The 25202-nt window shown below is 39.6% G+C and overlaps 1 pseudogene; it reads right to left on the minus strand.

The window, feature by feature from the left end:
- Positions 1–1429: 1429 nt before the first annotated feature.
- On the minus strand, positions 1430–1761 carry LOC126085687 (SS18-like protein 2; annotated as a pseudogene).
- Positions 1762–25202: the final 23441 nt, after the last annotated feature.

The raw sequence follows: 25202 nt of genomic DNA on the forward strand, positions 1-25202 counted from the left end.
CTCTTTCCATCTCCTGTACTTCCAGACATTTATTTTCAACCAAAATTCTCCTAAGGGTTATGGTTGACTTTTGCGAAGCAGGTCAGTCTTGTATTTCAGGACTTTTCAGTCCAGACGGGTCACTGAGGACTCTGCCCCAGAGACCCAGAAGTGTGAAGATACCCATGGGCTGGCTATGAAGGACATACCGCTCTCTCACTGCCTCCCAACTTTTGACTCAATGGCTAAACGTGGTATTTACCTTTAGGAAAAAGAGCTGCTGCAGTTAGTGTCTGAGGCCAGTCTAGGTAAAATTCATAAACAAGAATTCTTCCAAATTCACCTGCCTTTTACTCTTTGTTCAACTGGTTACATTTTCTGCCTTTATCGTGCACACTTGCTTTAGACATTTTTACAATAAGTGTGAAGTTAATTTCTTTTTCTTGGTCACTACTTCAGTAAATCACATGTAGTGATTAGTCGGGTTTGATTTAAAAGTTCCCCAATTACTTGTTATTACAGTTTAATTCTTGAATTCTGATAACAAAGAAGGAAACGGCTCCATGCAAATGTATTCCTTTTGATCAGTTTGTCATGGGTGAGTTCCCATTGATTAAATTGGTCCCGACGTGAGCCACCGAAGACCATTCTTAACAGGCCAGATTGCAGTAACTGTTCTTGCTATGAAGTGATTTCTACTTCATTTTATATAATAGTTAATTTTCTATGTGTTTTAAGGGAATAATAATCTGACACGGTCCAATCTGATAATATTTCTATACGTAAATTGGAGCCCTGGTGGCTTGGCTGCTAACCAAGAGGTTGGCAGTTTGAATCCACTAGCCACTCTTTGGAAACCCTATAGGGCAGTTCTACTCTGTTCCATAGGGCCACTGTGAGTCAAAATCAACTTAACAGCAATGTTTTTTTTTTTTTTTAAATACATCAATTATTTCAAAACACAACAGCTGTGCTTCATAAAAGGACCTTAAGTTGTTTTTACCTCCATGAGGGTTTCTCAAAATTACACTTCCTTTTTTTTTCATATTAATTTATTATTATTATTTTGTTTTTCTTTTTTTTTTTAATTGTACTTTATTTGAAAGGCAAGCTTTATTTCAAAAGAGCAGTTGGAGGTACCATGACTACAAACTGCTAGAAGGGGGCACAATAAGTGTCCATTTGGCAAGCCTTTCAGTTGAAAGGCTCCCTAATTCCCGCTAACTGGCCAACACCTACCCAGTTTCCTTTTTAGGTTGAAACTAAAATGGTCAGCTTGAAGGTGCCCCTGTTGTGTTTATTACCCAAACACACTCTCATTTCAGGAAAGAGGACACCCTGGGTCAGCAGTGAGGGGGGTCTGCTAAGTTATGAAATATGTGCATTGCGAATAACATTAATTTAGTAGCTCTCTTCGCATTTTCACATTTTTAAAAGAGACACAGAGGTTTCATTCATATTTTAAGCAGCTGAGTTGGTAATAATCCTGTCTCCATTTCCTAGGAGGTAAGTTACATTCAATTATTCCTCGTGACAGCCAAATGGAAGATTGTTCCACTGATTCTGCAGCACTGGTTGGGCTGGCATCTGCAATGGTAGCCAAACAAATGAGATTTCTGTGTAACACGTGCGGGTACCGGACGCACTTGTTTGCCCGGCCTTTGTTCTGATACTCCACGATATAGCGACTCAGCTGGTCATTTTCCTCCAGGAGCCGCTGGATAGTCTCTTGATTCACTTCCACCTTGCCCCGTAGCCAGTTGGCACGAAGGCCACCAGCATCGTGGGAAGACTGGCGGAATCGTGCCTCAGGCCCCAGGGTCAGGTCCACGCCTCGCCCTTAACTGTACTTTAGATGAGGGTTTACAGAACTAGTTTATCACCAAACAGTTGGTACACACATTGTTGTATAACACTGGTTAACAACCCCACATGTCAACACTGTCCCTTCTAAACCCTGGTTTCCCTATTACCAGCTTTCCTGTTCCCTACTGCCTTCCAGTCCCTGCCCCACGGCTGGTGCACCCCTTTAGTCTTGTTTTGTTCCATGGGTCTGTTCAATCTTTCGCTGAAGGGTGAACCTCAGAAGTGACCTCACTGCTGAGCTAAAAGGGTGTCCAGGGGGCATACTCTCAGGGTTTCTCCAGTCTCCATCAGGCCAGCAAGTCTGGTCTTTCTTTTTGAGTTAAAATTTTGTTCTAGATTTTTCTCCAGCACTGTCCAGGACCCTCTATTTTGATCCCAGTCAGAGCAGTCAGTGGTGGTAGCCAGGCACCATCTAGTTGTAACTAGACTCAGTCTGGTGGAGGCTGTGGTAGATGTGGTCCATTAGTCCTTTGGACTAATCTTTCCCTTGTGTCTTTAGTTTTCTTCATTCTTCCTTGTTCCTAAAGGGGTGAGACCAGTGGAGTATCCTAGACGGTTGTTCACAGGCTTTTAAGACCCCAGACGCTACTCAAAAAGTAGAATGTAGAACATATTCTTTATACACTATGTTATGCCAATTGAGCTAGATGTGCCCTGAGACCGTGGTCCCCACAGCCCTCAGCCCAAAAATTCAGTCCCTCAGAGAGTTTGGATGTGTCTATGGAGCATCCATGACCTTGGCTTGTACAGGTTGTGCTGTCTTCCCCAGTATTATGCACTGTCTTACCCTTCACCAAAATTACCACTTATCTATTTTCTATTAAGTGTTTTTCCACCCCACCCTTCCCCCCTTTGTAATCATCAAAGATTGTTTCTTTTTGTATGCAAACCTTTTCTTGAGTTTTTATAATAGTGGTATCATACAATATTTGTCCTTTTGTGATTGACTTATTTCACTCAGCATAATGCCCTCAGATTCATCCGTTAGGAGACACTTCACAGATTCATTGTTGTTCTTTATAGTCGCATAATACTCCACTGTATGTATGTACCACAGTTTGCTTATCCATTCCTCTGTTGATGGGCAGCTAGGTTGTTTCCATCTTTTTGCAATTGTGAACAATGCTTCAATGAACATGGCTGTACATATGTCTATTCACATGAGAACTCTAATTTCTCTAGGATATATTCCTAGGAGTGGGAGTGCTGGATCATACAGTATTTCTATTTCTAGCTTTCTAAGGAAGCACTGTATTGTTTCCCAAAATGGTTGTATCATTTTGCATTCCCACCAGCAGTACATAAGAATTCCAATCAATAGTTGTTATTTCCTGTTTTATTGATTCCTGCCAGTAAGGCTGGGGTGAAACGGTATCTCACTGTGATTTTGATTTGCGTTTCTCTGATGGCTAGAGATCGTGAGCGTTTCCTCATGTGTCTGTTGGCTGCTTGAATGTCTTCTTTGGAGAAGTGTCTGTTCATTTCCTCTGCCCATTCTTTAATTGGATTATTTGTCTTTTTGTTGTAGAGGTGTTGGATTTTCTTGTAGATTTTAGAGATTAGACCTTTGTCTGATTTGTAATAGCCAAAAATTTTTCCCCAGTCTGAAGGTTCTCTTTTTGGTGAAGTCTTTTGATGAGCATAAGTGTTTAATTTTTAGAAGATCCCAGTTATCCAGTTTATCCTCTGGAGCTTTTGTGTTTTTGGTTGTGGTTTGTATCCTGTTAATGCCGTGTATTAGGGCTTCTGGCATTGATCCTATTTTTTCTTCTATGGAATTCATAGTTTTTGGCTTTATATTTAGGTATTTGAGCCATTTTGAGTTAGTTTTTTATGTGGTGTGAAGTATGGGTCCTGTTTTTTGTTTTTTGGAGATGAATATCCCATTTTGCCAGTACCATTTATTAAAAAGACTGTCTTTTCCCCATTTGAAGGGGCTTGGACCGTTGTTGAAGATCAGGTGACCATAGGTGGATGGATTTACATCTGGGTTCTCAATTCTGTTCCACTGATCAATGCATCTATTGTTGTACCAGTACCGAGCTGTTTTGACTACCATAGCTGTACTGTAGGTTCTGAGGTCAGGTAGTATGAGTCCTACTTTATTCTTCTTATTCAGTAGTGCTTTACTTATCCAGGGCTTCTTCCCTTTCCATATAAAGCTAATGATAAGTTTTCCGTATCTTTAAAGAAGGTTGTTGGTATGTGGATTGGGATTGCAATGTATTTGTAGGGTGCTTTGGTTAGAATTGTCACTTTCACAATGTTGAGTTTACCTGTCCATGGGCATGGTATGTTTTTCCATTTATGTAGATCTCTTTTGGTTTCTTGTAGTAGTGTTTTGTAGTTTTCTTTGTATAGGTCTTCTACATCCCTGGTTAGATTTATTCCCAAGTATTTTATTTTTTTAGGGGCTATTTTTTTATTTTATTTTAAAAGGTATTGCTTTCCTGATTTCCTTTTCACCATTCTCTTTATTGGTGTATAGGAATCCAAATGATTTTTGTATGTTTATTTTGTGTCCTGATACTCTGCTGAATCTTTCTATTAATTCCAGTAGTTTTCTCATGGAGTCTTTTGGGTTGTCTATGTGTAGATCATATCATCTGCAAATAGGGACAATTTAACTTCTTCATTACCAATTTGAATGTCCTTTATTTCTGCTTCTTGCCTTATTGCTCTAGCTAGGACTTCCAACATACTATTAAATAGGAGTGGTTATAAAGGGCATCCTTGTCTTGTTCCTATTCTCAAGGGGAATGTTTTCAGCCTCTCTCCATTAAGGATGATGTTGTCCATTGGTTTTGCATGTATGCTCTTTATTACATTGAGGAATTTTCTTTCTATGCTTATTTTACTGAGAGTTTTTATCAGGAATGGGTGTTGGACTCTGTCGAATGCCTTTTGTGTCAATTGAGATGATCATGTGATTCTTTTCTTTCCTATTATTTATGTGGTGGATTACATTGATTGATTTTCTAATGTTGAACCATCCTTGCATACCTGGTATGAATCTTCCTTGGTCATGGTGAAAATTACACTTCTTGAATGATCCAGGAACATCTTCTTGTACACAGGTCACACATTCCGCATCCGTGTGTCTTTTTCTTGAAGGCAGATAAGGTTCTAAAGGGAAAGGCCAAGGAATCCAAAAGCAATCACCAAATGAGGTGTACTGGACAAAGAGAGGAGCTGGTCATTTAAGGCCAGGCCCCATCTCCTCTGATGGCCAGAATGGAGTATTCTTCACTGTCCACTCTGTCTAGTAATGTGGGATTCTCCCTCTGCTGTTTGTGAGGACCAGAGACTTGGGGGTAGGGCCAAACTCTGAAGATGTAAAGAGTATGGCCATCTCTTATTTACCTGTCCAATTCCACGTCTGTGTTGTGCAGGGCTCAAAAGGAGCCTTGGCAGCTTAATGAGTGGTTAAGTGCTCAGCTGCTTATCAAAAAGTTAAAAAAAGATGTGGCAGTCTGCTTTTGTAAAGGTTACCACTTTGGAAATGAGTCAAAATCAACTCTATGGCAATGGGTTTGGGTTGTGCAGGGCCCAGAGAGTGAAGTACTGTTTACCTAGCTACTGTGCTGCCTTATTATTCCCTTGTTTCCTACATTCCAGTCTTATTTTGGCAAAGGCATGCTTCAAAGCCAAAGATGTCATTTACTGAATTACTTGGTAGTTTCAAAATAAGTTTTGTTAGTCATACTTCTTCCTGAGCCTTGAAATAAAGGATGTAGTTTCCTAAAATTGTGTGCTCCTTGGGCACCATCTATGAGCCCCTTCACCAAGACCATAGCATACAGGAGACACTAAGGACTATGATGCCCACTAAAGTCCTGGCTCATCTATAAATGAGTCAAAATATTCTCTCTGGGAAATATTGCTCTAGGCCCATGGTGCTTTCAAGTTTTATTTGTAGAATTCTCATTCAAGTTCTCAGATCTAATAACTTGTGAGATTTGAGGGAAACGAAGACACTGTAGTGAAGATTTGCAAGGCTACTGAAAGTGAGTTAAGCAAGTGTTTTTATTACTTGGCCGTAGGGATAGCCATGTTCTTGGGAAATCTAACTTATTCAGTAACAAATCACCCCAGAAAAATGACAACTCATGCCCCAAATATCACAAGATTGGCTGTGTAATATTCCTGTATTGAACCATTTATTGAATAATGTTGATATTCACCTAGAGGTTGTGGTCCAAATTAAAATACCAAGCTATACAAGATTTTATCTGTGGCACATATGTTAACCTCAAAATGAAACCATATTAAAGGTGTTGAGTGTCTTTCTGGAGTCTGGAAAATGATGAACTACTTCTCATACTCAAGTTAGCATTCCCAAATGATGTCCTGTAGGTTCAATGCCAGAAGCAATGCCACAACCATTCCATTCTATGACTTTCCTAAACTTGGGTTGGAAGAACCATTTTCAATTTCCAGGTGTAAATAAAAAATGTCATGCCACGTTAAAGTTTGGTGGTAATTATACCCTGCCACCCTGCCCTCCGCCAAAGGAATAAGAACGCTATTAATAGATAAGAATATGAAACAAGTGTTGAAATTATTTACTGAGTCAAAACCCATATAAAAAATCCTGTTAAATAGTAGTTTGTATATAGTTCAATGATGGGGTCAGAAAGGCCCAGAAGATACCTTAAAGATACCTTAAATACAAAAGTATCATGGAATCTAGATATATTCTGATATCTAAATGGTAATCTAGAAGAATAAAGACAAATAATTAAAAATTATTGACTTATTGTTTGAGTCCCCTATTTACATTTTGAAAACATTAGCAGTATGGCCACAAAATATGCAGGATTAAACAAATTTCCAGCTTATTCAGTAGCTAAAAGAAAATGCAGCAATGGGAGGAAGTGGTTTGTTTCCAGAGAGAATTCTCAGAAAGATTTCTGAGCTTCAGCTTGTATTATAATGTTTATGGGAACGTTGCCTTCAAAGATTTATTTATGAATGTTTTTGGAGAAATGTGTTTGTAGACAGGAAAAACAGAAATATAATTGATCAATAAAATTTGCCATTATATTTACTCATATATAATATGATTGTACATTTTTTTTTTAATAAAACCAGGATCAGAGTGCTGTGACAAAGTACATAGTAGCAAGATTTGGCCTAGTCAGGAGATTGAGGATGAGTTCTCCTATAGAACTAAAGACTACAGGGAGCTCTCAAAGATTAATACAAGGTAAGTGAGCAGAGGAAAGAAGAAAGTCCTATTGCTGTTGTAAGAAATTACCACAAATTTAGCGGCTTAAAACCACATGAATTTGTTATCGTACATTTCAGAAGGTCAGAAGTCTGAAGTGGGACTTATGGGCTAAAATCAAGGTATCAGCACAGCAGCTTTCCTTCTGGAGGCTCTAGAATGTTTCCTTGCCTTTTCCAGTATCAAGAAACTGTCTGCTTTCCTTGGCTCATAGCCCCTTCAAAGTCAGCTGTGGTACATCTTTCAATTTCTCTCTATTATTATTATTATTTTGAGTTTAATCTGAGCTAAACTCCCCATCTCAAGGTTGTTAACCTAATCACATCTGTAGAGTCCTTTTTTGCCATGTAAGGTACCATATTCACAAGTTCAGGCGATTAGGCCGTGGACATCTTTGGGGGAGAATTATTCAGCCTACCACACCAAAGGAACAACTGTGCAAGGACCATGTGACAGAGGAGGCATGGTATGCCCCTTTGGGACTGGAATTTTGAAATCCAGAGGAGTACGATAGGCAGTGAGGAGGGAGGAACATAGGGAGCAGACCTTGAAGGAATCTGTAGATTTGAAGGATTACGGGGAGAGAAGACTTGATCAAATCTGACCTTCTAAAGATCATCCTGTATGCAATGACTGCAGGGGACCAAAAAAGGGCACAGGGTAACAGTGAGGAGTCTACTGAAGCATTCTCAGTGAGTGATAATGATAGCTTGAGCCAGGATGGTAGAGCTGAAGATGGGGAGAAGTAGGAGATTCAGAAGACATTGCAGAGTCAGCATGGACTGGATTTGGTAATGTGCTACATAGGGTTTTATTTATTTACTAACCATCTGTCATAGATTGAATTGTTCTCCCCAAAAATATCTGTCAACTTGGTTATGCCATGATTCCCAGTATTGTGTGATTGTCCATCATTTTGTCATCTGATGTGATTTTCCTGTGTGTTGCAAATCCTATCACTACTATGTTAATGACATGGATTAGTGGCAGTCATATTGATGAGATCTACAAGATTAGATTGTGTCTTAAACTAATCTCTTTTGAGATATAAAACAGCGTAGCCAGCAGAGAGACATGGAGACCTCATGCCACCAGAAAACAAGAACTAGAAGAACAGCACCTCCTTTGGACCTGGGGTCCCTCCACTGAGACGCTCCTAGACCAGGGGAAGACTGATAACAAGGACCTTCCTCCAGAGCTGACAGAGAGAGATAGCCTTGCCCTGGAGCTGATGCACTGAATTTGGACTTGTAGCCTACTAGACCGTGAAAGAATAAACTTCGGTTTGTTGAAGCCAACCACTTGTGGTATTTCTGTTATAGTGGCAGTAGATAACTAAGACACCATCTTTCAGAATTGCTTGGCAAGGACTTGTTGACAAAATGCCTCCATTTCTAAAGTTTAAACAATAGCGTACACTGGGAAACATTCCACTATGTTTTAAAAGATATATTTAAGTTAGAATTTTTTATAGCAGAAATAATAAGATCCCCATATTTCTGAGAATATTTTAATTTTTTTTTTTTAAATAATAGACTTCTTAACGCCAGGAAAGTTTCAGGTGTCAGATTGGCATAGAATGATAAAGACTTGTTTATTAGAAGGGTCAGGCTTTAGGGGGCATTGAGAAGTAAACCGAGTAAATTTGTACCCTCAAATCTGTCTCAGTTCTATTGTTTGTGCCTACCACTCTGCTTTGGTCAGGACCAAATTGGAGTACCTTCTGTGCTTATATATGTAGCAAATTCTCATTACACTGTGAATCATAAATCCACCTTTGTTATACTTTCTTAAGTGCTAACATAGAAGAAATAATATTCCAAGTCTAGAGGTCTCGTGCACTAGTATTATAAAAGCTAGATGGGGTAGCAGTAAAAGAGGTCCCTTGGATCCCTGGGTGCTGCAAATGGTTAATGTGATTGGCTGCTCACTGAAAAGTTAGACATTCAAGTTTCACTCAGAGGCACCTTGAAAGAAAGGCCAGGCAACCTACTGCTGAAAAATCAGCCATTGAAAACCGTATGGAGTACAGTTCTACTCTGACACACATGGGGCTGCCATGAGTTAGAATTCACTCAATGGCAACTGGTACTGGTGCGAAGTTTTCCTCCACCACCAGCTGTGCATGTCTTTGTTCCCTTCTTTTGCACCACACACTCTTGTATTTTATTTTGACCTAGATTATGAATGCATATAAAAATCAAGAGTACATTGAATAAAGTAAATTGTGATTTAAGGGCAGGACTTTCAAGAAAAAAAAATTTACTAGCACAGTTCCCATTGAGTATAAAATGATGCAGCATGTTAAAAACAAGGGCAAATTTATATTTTATAATAGTCATGTGTATACATAGTACTTAAATAGGAAATAGAAAATGCTAGAGACCATCTATTTCACTTTTTTCCATTGCCTGTAACTTCAGTTACTTATAATGGGCTGGGTCAACTTTCAAAGATGCAATAGACCGAGTCCTGTAATTGTAGGGTTTAAGTTGTGGAACAGACAAAAAGGGGTGCATTGAGTTCTCTAACTCTACCTAAAAGCTATTTCCACAGGAGACTTTATTGGGTCTCATGTCACTTTAGGGGCAACGTACAGTTGAATTTTTTACTTTCTTTCCTCCAAGTTCTACTGTATCTTTAAGATTTAGGTTTTTGGCTTCTACCTCATTCCACTTTATTTTCTCTCATTTAGTTTTTAATCTTTATATATATTTGACATTACAAAACAGCCTGATACTGGTACAACAACAGATACATAGACCAGTGGAACAAAATTGAGAATTCAGAAATAAATCCATCCACATACGAGCAGGTGATATTTGACAAAGTCCCAAAGTCAGTTAATTGAGGAAAAGACAGTCTATTTAACAAATGGTGCTGGCATAACTGGATATCCAGCTGCAAAAAAATGAAACAAGACCCATACCTCACACCATGCACAAAAATGAACTCAAAATGGATCAAAGACCTAAATATAAAATCTAAAACGATAAAGATCATGGAAGAAAAAAGACGGACAACACTAGGGGCCCTAATATGGCATAAGCAGTATACAAATCATTACTAAAAATGCAGAAGAGACACTGGATACCTGGGAGCCCCTAAAAATCAAACACCTATGCTCCCAAAGACTTCACCAAAAGAGTAAAAAGACTACCTACAGACTGGGAAAAAGTTTTTAGCTATGATATTTCCAATCAGCATCTGATCTCTAAAATCTACATGACACTGCAAAAACTCAACTACAAAAAGAAAAATAACCCAATTAAAAAATGGACAAAAGATATGAACAGGCACTTCATTAAAGAAGACCTTCAGGTAGCTAACAGATATATGAGGAAATGCTCACGATCATTAGCCATTAGAGAAATGCAAATCAAAACTACAATGAGATTCCGTCTCACTCCAACAAGGCTGGTGTTACTCCAAAAAACACAAAATAATAAATGTTGGAGAGGTTGTGGAGAGACTAGAACACTTATACACTCCTGGTGGGAAATAAAATGGTACAACCACTTTGGAAATCAATTTGGCGCTCCCTTAAAAAGCTAGAAATAGAAGTACCATACGATGCCAGCAATCCCACTTCTTGGAATATACCCTAGAGAAATAAGAGCCTTTACACGAACACCCATGCACACCCATGTTCATTGCAGCACTGTTCACAATAGCAAAAAGACGGAAGCAACCAAGGTGTCCATCAATGGATGAATGGATAAATAAATTATGGTATATTCACACAATGGAATATTACGCATCAGTAAAGAACAATGATGAATCCATGAAACATTTCATAACATGGAGGAATCCGGAAGACATTATGCTGAATGAAATTAGTCAGCTGCAAAAGGACAAATATTGTATAAGACCACTATTATAAGACTCAAGAAATAGTTTAAACAGAGAAGAAAATATTCTTTGATGGTTACGTTAGGGGGGAAAAGGGGAGGGAGGGAAAAGGGTTTTCACTAATTAGATAGTAGATAAGTTTTATTTTAGGTGAAGGGAAAGACAACACACAATACAAGAGAGGTCAACACAACTGGACTAAACCAAAAGCAAAGATGTTTCCTGAATAAAGTAAACACTTCGAAGGACAGCGTGGCAGGGGTTTGAGGACCATGGTTTCAGGGGACATCTAAGCCAACTGACATAATAAAATCTATTAAGAAAACATTCTGCATCCCACTTTGGAGAGTGGCGTCTGGGGTCTTAGCCCTAGTAAGCGGCCATTTAAGATTTATCAATTGGTCTCAACCCATCTGGAGCAAGGAAGACTGAAGAACACCAAAGACACAAGATAATTATGAGCCCAAGAGACAGAAAGGGCCACATAAACCAAAGACTGCATCAATCTGAGACCAGAAGAACTAGATGGTGCCTGGCCACAACCAATGCCTACTGCCCTGACACGGAACACAACAGGGAACCACTGAGGGAGCAGGAGAGCAGTGGGATGCAGACCCCAAATTCTCATAAAAAGACCAGACTTAATGGTCAGACTGAGACTAGAAGGACCCTGGAGGTCATAGTCCCCAGATCTTCTGTTAGCCCAAGACAGGAACCATGCCCAAAGCCAACTCTTCAGACAGGTATTAGACTGGACTATGGGATGGAAAATGATACTGCTGAAGAGTTAGCTTCTTGGATCAAATAGACACATGAGACTATGTTAGCACCCCCTGTCTGGAAGGGAGATGAGAGGGCAGAGGGGGCCAGAAGCTGGCTGAATGGACACGAGGAGAGAGAGTGGAGGGAAGGAGTGTGCTGTCTCGTTATGGGGAGAGCAATTAGGAGTATATAGCAAGGTGTATATAAATGTTTGTATGAGAGACTGACTTGATTTGTAAACTTTCACTTAAAGCTCAATAAAAATTAATAAAAAAAAAATACCTGACATTAAATTCTACCTAGGCTGCCAAAGGGTCTTGTTAAAGAGGATTAAGCTCTTTGCTCTATAATCAACCATTTGCCCATCTATCTATCCCTGCACTCATTCATTCCTCCATTCAACCAACATTTAGTTAGCACTTATTATGTACTAGGCACTATGTACAGTCACTCAAGGATGTAAAGATGAGAAAGACATTGCCTCAAGTCCTAAGAAGTTTCAGTCTCAAAGAGACAAGGTACTTTGAGACACGAAAATGAGGGATTTTTCTTCTTGGCAGGTAGGGGTAGGGTGGGCATTGGTCATGGAAGTCTTGAGAGAGAATGATCTTCATCTTAAAGAGTGAGTAGGTGGCTATGGTGAAAAATTTTAATTCAGAAATACAGAATATGAAATGCAGTGTTGAAAGGAAATTTAAATTTCACTCAATCTCATCTTTTAGCTTATAAATAAACTGATGTTCTTACCATATAAGTAATGAGTCCGACATCAAGCAGTTAATGGTGGATCCGGGAAGAGTATTGATAAGAGAACCTACTATGTGCCACGCAGACTGCAAGCGCTTTACCTGCACTATCTCTTTAACCCTCACTCAGCCCTTCCTTCACAATAAGGAATCTTAAGGTTCAGGGAGGGTAAAGTGAATTGCCTATAAAATGGCGGAGCTAGCTCAGAGCTGGGTCTGGCTCCAAAGCAGTAGCCTCAGCAACATTTCATAGCTTCAAAAATTCCTAATCTGGTTTCCCTTCCACTCTCCCACATTGCCTCACAACAATTTATAAAGTATCAAATTAAAACCAGACGGTTCCCTATAATGTAAATGAAAACTTCTTGAAAGAAATTAGCATTAAAAATGTAATTGTGGCTTGAGGCCTCACATTCTTCTAGCCTTAACAGAATGTACTATTCATAAATCATGTGACTGATCCAAGAATATTCATTTATTCATATAAATATTGAAACCAAATTACCATTCCTATTGTCATTACAATCATTACAGGTATAGATAAGATTTCTATTTCAAATCTTAAAGGAAGAAAAATCCAATAAAAATTATTGTTATACATTGGTATACAGAGTATTTCTGATACTAAGATTATCCTGTTAAAACAAAAATCATGGCAAGCCAATAATAGAAACTGATTCAAGTTTGTTTAATATACATTTTGGAAATTGGGGTAACATTTCAACTAGGGAGAGAAAAATGTTTGTTCCAGAGATGAAAAGAATTTCCAAAAATTCTTACAGTGCACCTAACTGACATTGCCATGGAAAAGAGCCAGAACAGTCTTTATATAGTAACAATTTACCCTAAAACACAGTTTCTAGTCTGACCCTGGAGTTTGTTTCCATGAAACTGAACTAAATTCTTCAGAAGAGCACAATGCTCAGGGCAAAGTGGTTTGTACCAATTAGCAAGACTATTGTTTGACTTAAAGGTGGCTTTTAGGAGACCAGTCTGCTTAAGGATCAAGGTTCAAAAGATCACCTTCAGGCAATGGCCTGGAGGGTCACCTCAACTCCACGGACCCTGGAAATAGGGATTCCAGGAGAATTAAAAACTGTTTTTCAATTCCCATGAATATTTCCAAACAAAGTTCAAATGCATATTGATGTACTTAGAGTTCAGATTTGATGAGTATATTAGGTTAAAGAGTAAAGCAATAATGAAGGGTTAAACATATGTGGATTGAGAATGAGGTGGGGAAAACTACATAAAGAAAGTTTAAACCACAACATAAAAAAATTCAATATGTAAAGATTAAATTGAGGAGATACAATTTATCTAGATAGAGAGAACTCTAAGTAATTCACCAATTGTTATCCTAGGGTAAGACAGTCTCCCTTGAAGGTGAAGTGGAAACCCACTACCACCGAGTTGATTCCAACTCACAGCAACCCTATAGGAAAGAGTAGAACTGCCTTATAAGGTTTCTAAGGCTGTAAAACTTTAGGGAAGCAGGCTGCCACATCTTTCTCCTGTGGAGCAGCTGGTGGGTTCAAACTGCTGACATTTTGGTTAGCAGCTGAGTGCTTTAACCACTGTGCTACCAGGGCTCCTTGAAGTAGAAAAGTGAGGACAAATTAAAGTAATTCTACTTCAACTAAGAATAGTAAATTAGAAACTGAAAACATAAATAGCTTTACCGAATAAGAGAAACAGAAGCAATTATTGGGATTTTTATAGGGGTAAATCCTTAAGCTTTAGGTTACTATTGCAAAGTATTATATAGAAATTGCTACCTCTTTTAATAATATTGGAAACCCTGGTGGTGTAGTGGTTAAGAGTCCAGCTGCTGACCAAAAGATCAGCAGTTCAAATCCACCAGGCGCTCCTTAGAAACCCTATGGGGCAGCTCTACTCTGAGCATTTTAGCTTTTATTTTTGTGACTTCCCTATCTGGGTTGATATCTGGTTGCTCTGTCCTGTGTTCTAGTCTTGGGTTGTTATTTGATGTTATTGACGTTTTAACCACAGGACTCCCTTTAGTATTTCCTGTAGTTTTGGTTTGGTTTTTGCAAATTTCTTAAACTTCAGTTTGTCTGGAAATGTCCTAATTTCACCATCATATCTGAGAGACAGTTTTGCTGGATGTATAATTCTTGGCTGGCAATTTATTTCCTTCAAGGCTTTATATATGTCATCCCATTGTCTTCTTGTCTGCATGGTTTTTGCTGAGTAGTGCGAGTTTAGTGTTATTGGCTGTCCTTTGTAGATGACTTTTCATTTATCCCTAGCCTCTCTTAAAATTTCTCTCTTTATCTTTGGTTTTGGCAAGTCTGATTACAATATGTCTTGGTGACTTTCTTTTGGGATCTACCTTGCATGGGGTTACAATGAGCATCTTGGATAGATATATTCTTATCTTTCATGATATCAGGGGAATTTTCTGCCAACAAATCTTCAACAATTCTCTCAGTATTTTCTGTTATTCCCCCTGTCCTGGTACTCCAATCACTTGTAGGTTATTCCTTTTCATAGAGTCCCACATAATTCTTAGGGTTTCTTCATTTTTTAAAACACTTTTATTTGATTTTTCCTCAAGTATGTTGGTAATAAGTGCTTTATCTTCAATCTCACTAATTCCGACTTCCATTGCCTCAATTCTGCTCTTATGACTTTCTATTGAATTGTCTAATTCTGAAATTTTGTTGATCTTCTAAATTTCTTTTTGCTGTCTTTCTATAGATCCTTCAGCCTATTAAATTTACCACTGTGCTCTTGTCTAATCTGCTTAAGTTCCTCTAATGCTTTGTCTGTGTACTGCTTGGCTTGATCTGCGTCTTGCCTGATTTCCTTCCTGATCTCTTGAAGAGTTCTGTATATTAATCTCATGTATTCTACCTCTGGAAATTCCAGGAAGTTCTCTCAATATGGAAGATTTCTTGATTCTTTATTTTGGGAGCTTGCTAAAGCCATCATGGTCTGCTTCTTTATGTGATTTGATATTGACTGTTATCTCTGAGCTGTCAATAAATTATCATATTTATTTATGTTTGATTACTGTGTCCTAACTTCTTGTTTTCATATGCCCAAATAGGCTGTTCAAGTGAGCTAATTTGATTATTGGCACCTCTGAAGCTCTAATGTCCTGTGGCCAGGTGGTTAGAGCTGTTATTAGGTATGTGAGCCCAGGAGTCCCTTCACTTTTCTTGTATGGATTCAGCTCAGGTGTCCAGGTAGTCAGTCACCAATTGTGTGGTGCAAGCTCTTACCTACAGTCCTAGAAGAGCAGGGGTGATTGGTATAGGCACAGGTATCTGGGTGCAGCAGTAAGTCACACGCTAAGCAAGGCAGGGGGCTAACAACCACCCCTGAGTGTCTGTGAGGAAAGTACATCTGTTCCCTAGAGCACGTAGGTGGGTGGATTTTGCAGCTGGACTATGGGCACCCAATGTTGTTGGCTGTAAGAACCGGGAGGCACCACTTATTCTTGGACCCCTCTCATGGGTGGCCAGCTGTCATGGATGGAGCCACCTGTCCTCAGGCCCTTGTTTGTGGGTAAGTGAGGACTCTGCTTAATAGGCAGAGCAGTGTCAAATGTCAAGAATCTGCCTCTCCACCATGTAGCTGAAACAGCTGAGATTAGATTTCAGGTGCATACCCTGTTGCACTGTGTTAATGAGGGCCTACACTGTTGAAATGAGCCCATACAGGTCTATGCAGGGGTGAAAGGCATTCAATGTCCATGGATCCCTTATGCCTGTGCCTAGGCAAAGGAGTTGTTTCTGCCCTGACTTCCCAGCTTAGGGGAGCCAGCAGATTATTTTTTCCCGTTTGTTAATTTGTACCTGCTCCAAGGTGGGGAGAATGGCTCAGGGCAAGTGCAGGGTCCCTCTTCTGGCCCAGGGAATGCAACCACCTGGGACCCAGTGCAGAGTGGGAAGGGAACAAGTAACTGGGAGAGAGGTTTTTCCTGAAGGGGTATTTTTGAATCTGCATAATAGGTTAAATGCAGATACTTATTTTTTGCCAGTTGAGGGCTGTTCTCACTTGTTCTGGATGGTTGAGCAGACTTTCTGCTGCTTGTTCTCTCCCGATGTGGAAAATGTGTCCCAGATGCCACTGCTTGTCTCACTGAGCTTGCACCAGTGGAATCAGCCTGCAGTGTACTGGTTTCTCCTGGGTCAGGTCTGGCAACTCCTTGCTACTTCTGAACCGTTTCTCCCTCCCCCTGCTGCTCAGTCCAATTCTTCAACTGTGCCTTTGATGTTCAGGGTTCCTAGCTTGTCATATATAATCGATTCACTTGTTTTTTCAGGTCTTTGTTGTAAGAGGGACCAAAGGAAGCATCTGACTACTCCACCATCTTGGCCCCACCCCTCACCTTTTGATTTCTTGATTGTTGTTTCCATGGGTGTTGATTGTGGATCCAAGTAAAATGAAACCCTTGACAACCTCAACCTTTTCTCCGTTTATCATGATGTTGCTCATTGGTCCACTTGTCAGGATTTCTGTTTTCTTTATGTTGAGGTGTAATCCATACTGAAGGCTGTGGTGTCATTTTTATCAGCAAGTGCTTCAAGTCTTCCTCACTTTCATCAAGCAAGGTTGTGTCATCTGTATAATGCAGGTTGTTAATGAGTCTTCCTCCAGTCCTGATGCCCCATTCTTCTTCACATAGTCCAGCTTCTCATATTATTTGCTCAGCATACAGATTGAATAGGTATGGTGAAAGGATACAGCCCTGACTCATCTTTACAGACTTTAAACCATGTGGTATACCATTGTTCTGTTCTAATGGCAGACTCTTGACCCATGTACAGATTCCTCATGAGCACAATTAAGTGTTCCAGAATTCCCATTCTCCACAATGTTATCCATAATTTGTTATTATCCACACAGTTGAATGCCTTCGCGTAGTCAATAAAACACAGGTAAACATCTTTCTGGTATTCTCTGCTTTTAGCCAGAATCCATCTGACATCAGCAATGATATCCCTGGTTCCATGTCCTCTTCTAAATCCAGCTAGAATTTCTGGCAGTTCCCTATTGATATACTGCTCCACCTGCTTTTGAATGATCTTTAGCTAAATTTTCCTTGCCTGTGATATTAATGGTATTGTTCAATAATTTCTGGATTTGGTTGGATCACCTTTCTTGGGGATAGGCATAAATATGGATTTCTTCCAATTGGTCGATCAGGTAGCTGTCTTCCAAATTTCATGGTATAGACGGGTCAGTACTTCCAGCACTGCATCTGTTTGCTGAAACATCTCAACTGGTATTCCAATTCCCAGAGTCTTGTTTTTTTTGCCACTGGCTTCAGTGCAGCTTGAACTTCTTCCTTCAGTACCATCAATTCCTGATCATATGCTACCTCTTGAAATGGATGAACAGCGATCAATTTTTTTGGTATAGTGACCGTGTATTCCTTTCACCTTATTTTGATGCTTCTGGCGTCATTTAATGTTTTCACCATAGAATCCTACAGTATTGCAACTCGAGGCTTGAATTTTTTCCCTGGTTTTTTCAGCTTGAGAAATGCTGAGCATGTTCTTTCCTTTTGGTTTTCTATCTCCAGGTCTTTGCATGTGTCATCATAATACTTTGTTTTCTCAAACCACCCTTTGAAATAGTCTGTTCAGCTCTTTTACTTCATCGTTTTTTTTTTCTTTTGCTTTAGCTACTCAATGCTCAAGAGCAAGTTTCAGAGTCTTTTCTGACATCCCTTTAGGTCTTTTCTTTCTCTCCTGTCTTTTTAATGACCCTTGCTTTCTTCATAGATGATGTCCTTGATGTCATTCCACAATATTCCTGGTCTTCCATCATTTGTGTTCAATGCGTCAAATCTATTCTTGAGATGGTCTCTAAATTCAGGGGGGGTATATTCAAGGTTGTACTTTGGCTCTTGTGGACTTGTTCTAATTTTCTTCAGTTTCAACTTGAACTTACATATGAGTAATTTATGGTGTGATCCGCAATCGGCCCCTGGCCTTGTTCTGACTGATATTGAGCTTTTCCATTGTCTCTTTCCACAGATATAGTTGATTTGATTCCTGTGTATTCCATCTGGTGTGGTCCATGTTATAGTCGCTGTTTATGTTAGTGAAAAAAGGTATTTGCGATGAAGTCGTTGGTCTTGCTAAATTCAATCATGTGATCTCCAGCATCATTTCTATCACCAAGGCCATATTTTCCAACTACTGATTCTTCTTCTTTGTTGCGAACTTTCCCATTCCAGTCACCAGTATTTATCAGTGCATCCTTATTACATGTTCGATCAATTTCAGACTGCAGAAGCTGGCAAAAATCTTCAATTTCTTCATCTTTGGCATTAGTGGTTGGTGCGTAAATTTGAATAATAGTCATATTAACTGGTCTTCCTTGTAGGCATATGGATATTATCCTATCAATGGCAGCACTGTACTTCAGGGTAGATCTTGAAATGTTCCTTTTAAGGATGAATGCAATGCCATTCTTCTTCCAGTTGTTGTTCCCAGCATAGTAAACCTTATGATTGTCTAATTGAAAATGAATCATTCCTAGTAAATCTTAGTAAATGTAGCGTAGCATCTTCATCTGGTGTCCCAGTACTTGAGACCAATTATCTGAGTCAATCTTAGCATCTACCACCCATGTATCACTTCAAAGACATCTATGGGAAGATAACTGCAAAGAAAGAAAGAGTCTATTTTCTGACTTACTGGAGGCCTTGAAGGGGACATAAGCTCTTTGCAAGGCTGATCATGAGTGCCCCTGTGTGGTCTGCTGGCTCACTACAGTTTGCATTCTGATGTGGCATCAAGCCACTTTTGTCCACCACCACTATAAAACCTCTGCCCTCCCACTGTAGGATGTGGAGATCTGCTCTGGTCTTACCTCATATTTAAGTCTCCCTAATATACTCCTTTGCTGCCACAGTGGAATTGCCTGCCTCTTTCTTTGGTGTCTCAGTACCGCTCATTTTTGGAGACAAATTTCACATTACTGGTCCATGCCTGGACAATGGGTGAGCCAGCCAGGAGACTGAAGAAATGGCGAGTGGGAGTAAGGCCCCTGCAGGGGAAATCCCAGGTTGACCTGAGTTGGGGGGCATGGTTGAACCCAGAATGGGCAGGTCAGACCGCAGACTGCTCACTCACAAGGCTGCAGAGCTTGTGAATCCCAGAGTCCACAGATAAGAGAAAGGCTGCTGGCTCACGGGGCTATGGGGCTGGTGAATCTCAAAGCTGGCAGATCAGAGACAGGCTGCCGGCTCAGAGGGCTGTGGAGCTGATGAATTCCAAAGTCAGCAGGTCGGGCAACAGGCTACCGGCTCAAGTCCCAGGAACCAAGGGGCAGATGATGAAGAGCCAGAAATAGGATCCAGAGCAAGCAAGATAGCATTGCCAGAGCATCCATATATACATTGTGAGCAGGCCACACCCTGAGAAACTCCCCTTACAACTGATTGGCTGATCACATCAGATCACATCATAGAGGTGACAATTACATAACACTGATAATCATGGCCTAGACAAGTTCACACATAATGTTATCATAGTGACCATTTGAATGTCCTCTTTGGTGAAATGTCTCCTCAAGTCCTTTGTCCACTTTATGATTGGGTTATTTGTCCTTTTGTTGCTAAGTTGTCAAATTTTTATATATATTTTGGCTATTAGCTTATTGAGCTTGCAAGCTTTTAAGACCCCAGGCACTACACAATGAACTAGGAGGCAGAGCAGAAGCACTAAACATGATATTAGGCAAATTAACTGGAATGTTCCATGAAACCATGACTAAACCTGTAAACCAAGAAACCAAATTCCATGAGGTGTTTGCTTGTACATAAGCACAAGTCTCATCACTTTAAAAGACAAATAAAAATATTTTAATGCAAGCATGATGTCTTCATTAGAATACTTGTTGCTAATAACATTAGTGACACTTCTTTGGTAACCAAAAAAACACAATACTGATTCTATTTTACATAATCAAGTATACAATACAATTTTTTTTTTTTTTACAAAGTTTCTTTTAGACATCTTACTAGAACTTGGAATCCATTTACCCATTGAAACAATATTTATAAATAGAAGTTCAATTCCTAGACTACTCCACAGTTTATGCAACTATTAAAACTGTATTTTGGTTTAAATAGGCTTTCATGGAACTCATCACTTTTGTAAGAGTATAGGAATAAATGCATTAACAAATCCAATTTGGAAGCCAGAAGTCTAAGAACATGTCACCCTGCTTTCTCTCACCATCCCACCACCTACAACAAGAGGAAACGGAGTGTAGGGAAAGGGCACAGTTCAGTTATATCTCCCTCACTTAATAACCAAGTGAACTTGCAAAATTTACATTTACCTCTCCAAGCTTCATTTTCTGTACCATCTATAGTAACAATGCCATTTGTCATTCAGCACTGGTTCTTAACCAGGTAAGCCTGCATCCAAATCATCTGGGGAGGTTTTTATTTTCCTCAAAATAAAGATGCCCAGGTCCCAAGGTCCTACCCCAGATATGTGGGTTTAAAATCTGCTCAGACAATTCTGATGTGGAATCAGGAAGGCCCTCATTATGCTGTGGCTTAACACATAAAAATTTATTTCTTATGTTACGTGTCCAAGTGGATTGTAATGGGGAGGGAATTCTGCCTCATAGCCACTCATGACCCAGGGCATTCCCATCACCACAGCAGGGCAAGAGAGGGGTGTCATGCAGAGCCAATAAATTTTTGCCCTGGATGTGACCTGCATCACAACTAGCCACATGACCCTGCCTACTAGCAAGACAGCTGGGGAGTGTTTCCTCTCATGACGTACAGAACTCAGTACTGGGGAACAGCAGTCATATCTATGCAAGGAAATCATTATTACTGACCTCCTTTGAGAATTACACGAGATGCTGAAAATAAGGTCTGTCACTGTGCTACCCAATATGGTACCCACTACACAGATGTGGCTCTTTAAATTTACATTAATTAAAACTAAACAAAATGTAAAGTGCAGTTTCTTAGTCGCACCAGCTACATTTTAAGTGCTCAGTAGTAGCCACATGTGGCTAGTGGCTACTCTATGGGACAGTTCAGATATAAAAGATTTCCATCATTGCAGAAAGTTCTGTTGGACAGGGCTGGTCTAGTACAGAGTAGGTCTCCTTTCCCTTGTTATGTCATAATTCTGGCAGCATACCACACACACATCCTCTGCATTAACGGAAACTCTCTGACAATGGTGATGGTAACCCCTCACATGTCCTCTATAAAGAAGTACATTTAGAGGTGTGACATGTAGGTAGGGGGCTGCATGAAGGCATGTGCTATGTTTCAGGTTAGCAAAGCTAAAGATAAAAGGACAGACCAGAAAAGAGCAGGGGTGCATAAAAAAGGGTCATGTGAAGACTTGTGGGTCAACAAAAGGATAAAAAGGTTTGTAAAGAAAAACTAAAAGAATTATATTATGATTACATAAATTTAGAAGGCAGGAAGGACTGATTTTACATGCTTTTAAAAGCAGAAATCTTATGCAAAAGAAGTGGACTAACCAATGTCTATTTCTTCTGAGAACAGAACAAAAGGAGATGGGCTTAAATTGACGGATGAAAAATTTCATGTGTGTGTATAGGCTAGGATGCACTGAAAGGGAAAAATAGCTAATGGCAAATCCTGATCTACGGTATTGTAAATTGGAAGTCATTTTCTTGTTTTCATAGCGTGGAGAATGCTGTGCTTCTTGAAAATTTAAGGATATATGGTGTAGAACTTTATTAAATTACCTCTGAATGCCTCTTCCAACATCGTGGTTCTGTCTAAGGGTCTTTTGAATATTCAGTGACCTATGATTCTGTAATCGCTTAGGGCAGTCATTCTCAAAGTGTTGTCCACAGACTCCAGGAGTCCCCAAGAACTTTTCAGGTCAATCCATTTTCATAGTAATATTGTTGTTGTTGTATGCCATCAAGTCAATTCCGGCTCATAGCAACCCTATATGACAGAGTAGAACTGCCCCACAGGGTTTGCTAGGCTGTAATCTTTACGGGAGCAGGTTGCCAGGTCTTTCCCCTGCAGAGCTGCTGGTGGGTCCAAACCATCAACCTTTCTGTTGGTAGCTGAGTGCTAAACTATTGTGCCACCAGGGCTCCTTCATAATACTATTATGATGTTGTATTGGAGTTCTCCAGAGAAATAAAACCAATAGGAGATATACAGCTATAGAAACTTGAAGGAACTACCTCATGCCATTGTGGGGGCTGGTAAGTCTAAAATCTGTAGGGCAGGCTGGCAGGCAGGAAATTCAGGCAGGAGCTGATGCTCCAGTCCTAAGGCAGAATTTTTCTTCTCCGGGAAGGCTCAGCTTTTGCTGTTAAGGCCTTCAGCTGATTAGATGAGGCCAACCCACATTATCAGAGGTAATCTCCTTTGCCTAAAGTCAGCTGATTGTAGATGTTAACCACATCTACAAAACACCTGTACAGCAACACCTAGATTAGTTTTGATTAATAACTACAGGGTCTCTATGAAATGAGATCAACTTGATGGCAACAGTTTTCTTTTTTTTTAAATAGCCTAGCTGGAACCCTGGTGGCATAGTGGTTAAGAGTTCTGCTACTAACCAAAAGGTCAGCAGTTCAAATCCACCAGCCACTCTTTGGAAACTATAAGCGAGTTCTACTCTATCTTATAGGGGTTGCTATGAGTTGGAGTAGACTCAACAGCAATGGGTTTTTGGTTTTTATAGCCTAGACAAATTGACACATTAGACTAACCACCACAGATTTTTTTACCCTTCTCACTGTGCTATTTTCCCTGATGATGCACAAGCAATGGTGTGTAAAACTGCTGGCATATGAGAACAAATATAGACACTGGAACAAAACTGTTCTAGTAGTTATTGTGCTCTTCAACACAATGCATTTGCAGTTAAAAACAAAAAAAAGCCAGCTTCACTAAGAATGCCTGTGATGGTTAAGGTTTTGTGTCAACTTGGCTGGGCCATGATTCTCAGTGTTTTGGAGGCTTTGATGTAGTTTGGCAGCTATGTAATGATGTAATCGTTTCCATAATGATATCTGATGTAATGTAATCACCTCCATGATAAGATCTCTTATGAGTAGCCAATCAGTTGAAAGGGAGTTTCTTTGGGGGTGTGGCCTGCATCCAATATAGGTGGACTTTCTGGCAAAACTGGCTGGCTTTTGCTCACTCTGGTCCTACAGCTAACTTCTGTTCATCTGACCTCTGGTTCTTGGGACTTGAGCTAGCAGCTTACCTGCCTATCTTGGGATTTGTTAGCCTCTGCACCCCGGGAGCCAGCGGCCTGCTATCTGACCTGCTGATCTTGGGTTTACAAGCCCCTGTAACTAAGTGAGTCAAGAGAAGCCTCCAGTCTAACCCATGGACTTGGGACTTTTCAGCCTCCACAATTGCCTGAGCCATTTCCTTGATATAAATCTCTCTATATATTTGGAAACCCTGGTTTGTAGTGGTGAAGAACCACAGCTGCTAACCAAAAGGTTGCTGGGTTGAACCCACCAGGTGGTTATGGAAATGCTTATGGGGAAGTTCTACTCTGCCCTATAGTGTCACTATGAGTCAGAATTGACTCGACAGCAATGGGTTTGGTTTGGTTTTATATACATATATTTATATGCTTCACTGGTTTTGCGTCTCTAGAGAACCCAGCCTAAGACAGTGCCCCTGATGAAGCAGTAAAATTATTAATTTTATTCACTCTCAACCCTTAATATTCTGGCAATGAATTGGAAATATGCAAAAAGCACTTTTTCTGCATATGAATCATAGGGTTGTCCTGAAGAAAAGCACCTGTGGGACCATTTCAGTTGCCAGATGAACTTTATCTCATGGAATATGATTAGAGACCAAACCAAAAACCAATTGCCATCAAGTCAATTCCAACTCATAGGGACCCCATAGGACAGAGTATAGCTGCCTCATAGGGTTTCCAAATCTTATGGAAGCAGACTGCCACATCTTTCTCTTGTGGAGCATCTGGTTGGTTCAAACTGCTGACCTTTTGGTTAGCAGCTGAGCACTTAAGCACTGCATCCCCAGGGCTCCTTGATTGAGAGACAAATCATAGTTATCCACCTTGGGTATTTGGCAGACATTTTCTTAAAAACAATAAAAAAGCTTGCCAGTTTGGGAAAAAAATACTTTAACTGGAATTATTTTTTACCAATGATGAAATTCAGACTCTGAGGTGAAAATTGGAATGATGAAATGTCTTTGCCACTGTAAGCTTTTCGTCTTCCTAACACTTAAAGATCTTAAGTATCGTGATATTAGTGGTCATATTAACAAATGAGATTTTTTGTATTGTATAATTAAATGTGCCAATATTTGAAAATTTCCAGATGATCAATGCAAGATGTTACAAAATCGTACATGCAAGATATGCCAATGTATTATAATGTAACAGAATTTGAGAAGTTTGTTGGACATGCTTTGCAGATTCCACATATATCACTTGCAAAGTTTTGGTGTAGTATCAAAGAAGGATGTCCAAAATTATGTGAATGGATATTAAAATATTCCTTCCTTTTCCAATTATATATCTGTCTGAGACTTGATTTTCTTCATATACTTCAACCAAAATGACATATTGCTACAGATTGAATGCAAAAGCAGATATGAAAATTCAGCTATTTTCTATTAAGCCAGAGATTAAAGAGATTTTCACAAATGTCAAACAGTGGTAGTGTTCTCATTAACCTTTTTTGTTTTGGAAAATAAGGCTACTTTTCATAAAATATGTTATTTATGTTAACATGTAATGAAT

Source organism: Elephas maximus, chromosome 11 (genome assembly GCF_024166365.1).
Source record: "Elephas maximus indicus isolate mEleMax1 chromosome 11, mEleMax1 primary haplotype, whole genome shotgun sequence".
Classification (NCBI taxonomy): Eukaryota; Metazoa; Chordata; class Mammalia; order Proboscidea; family Elephantidae; genus Elephas; species Elephas maximus.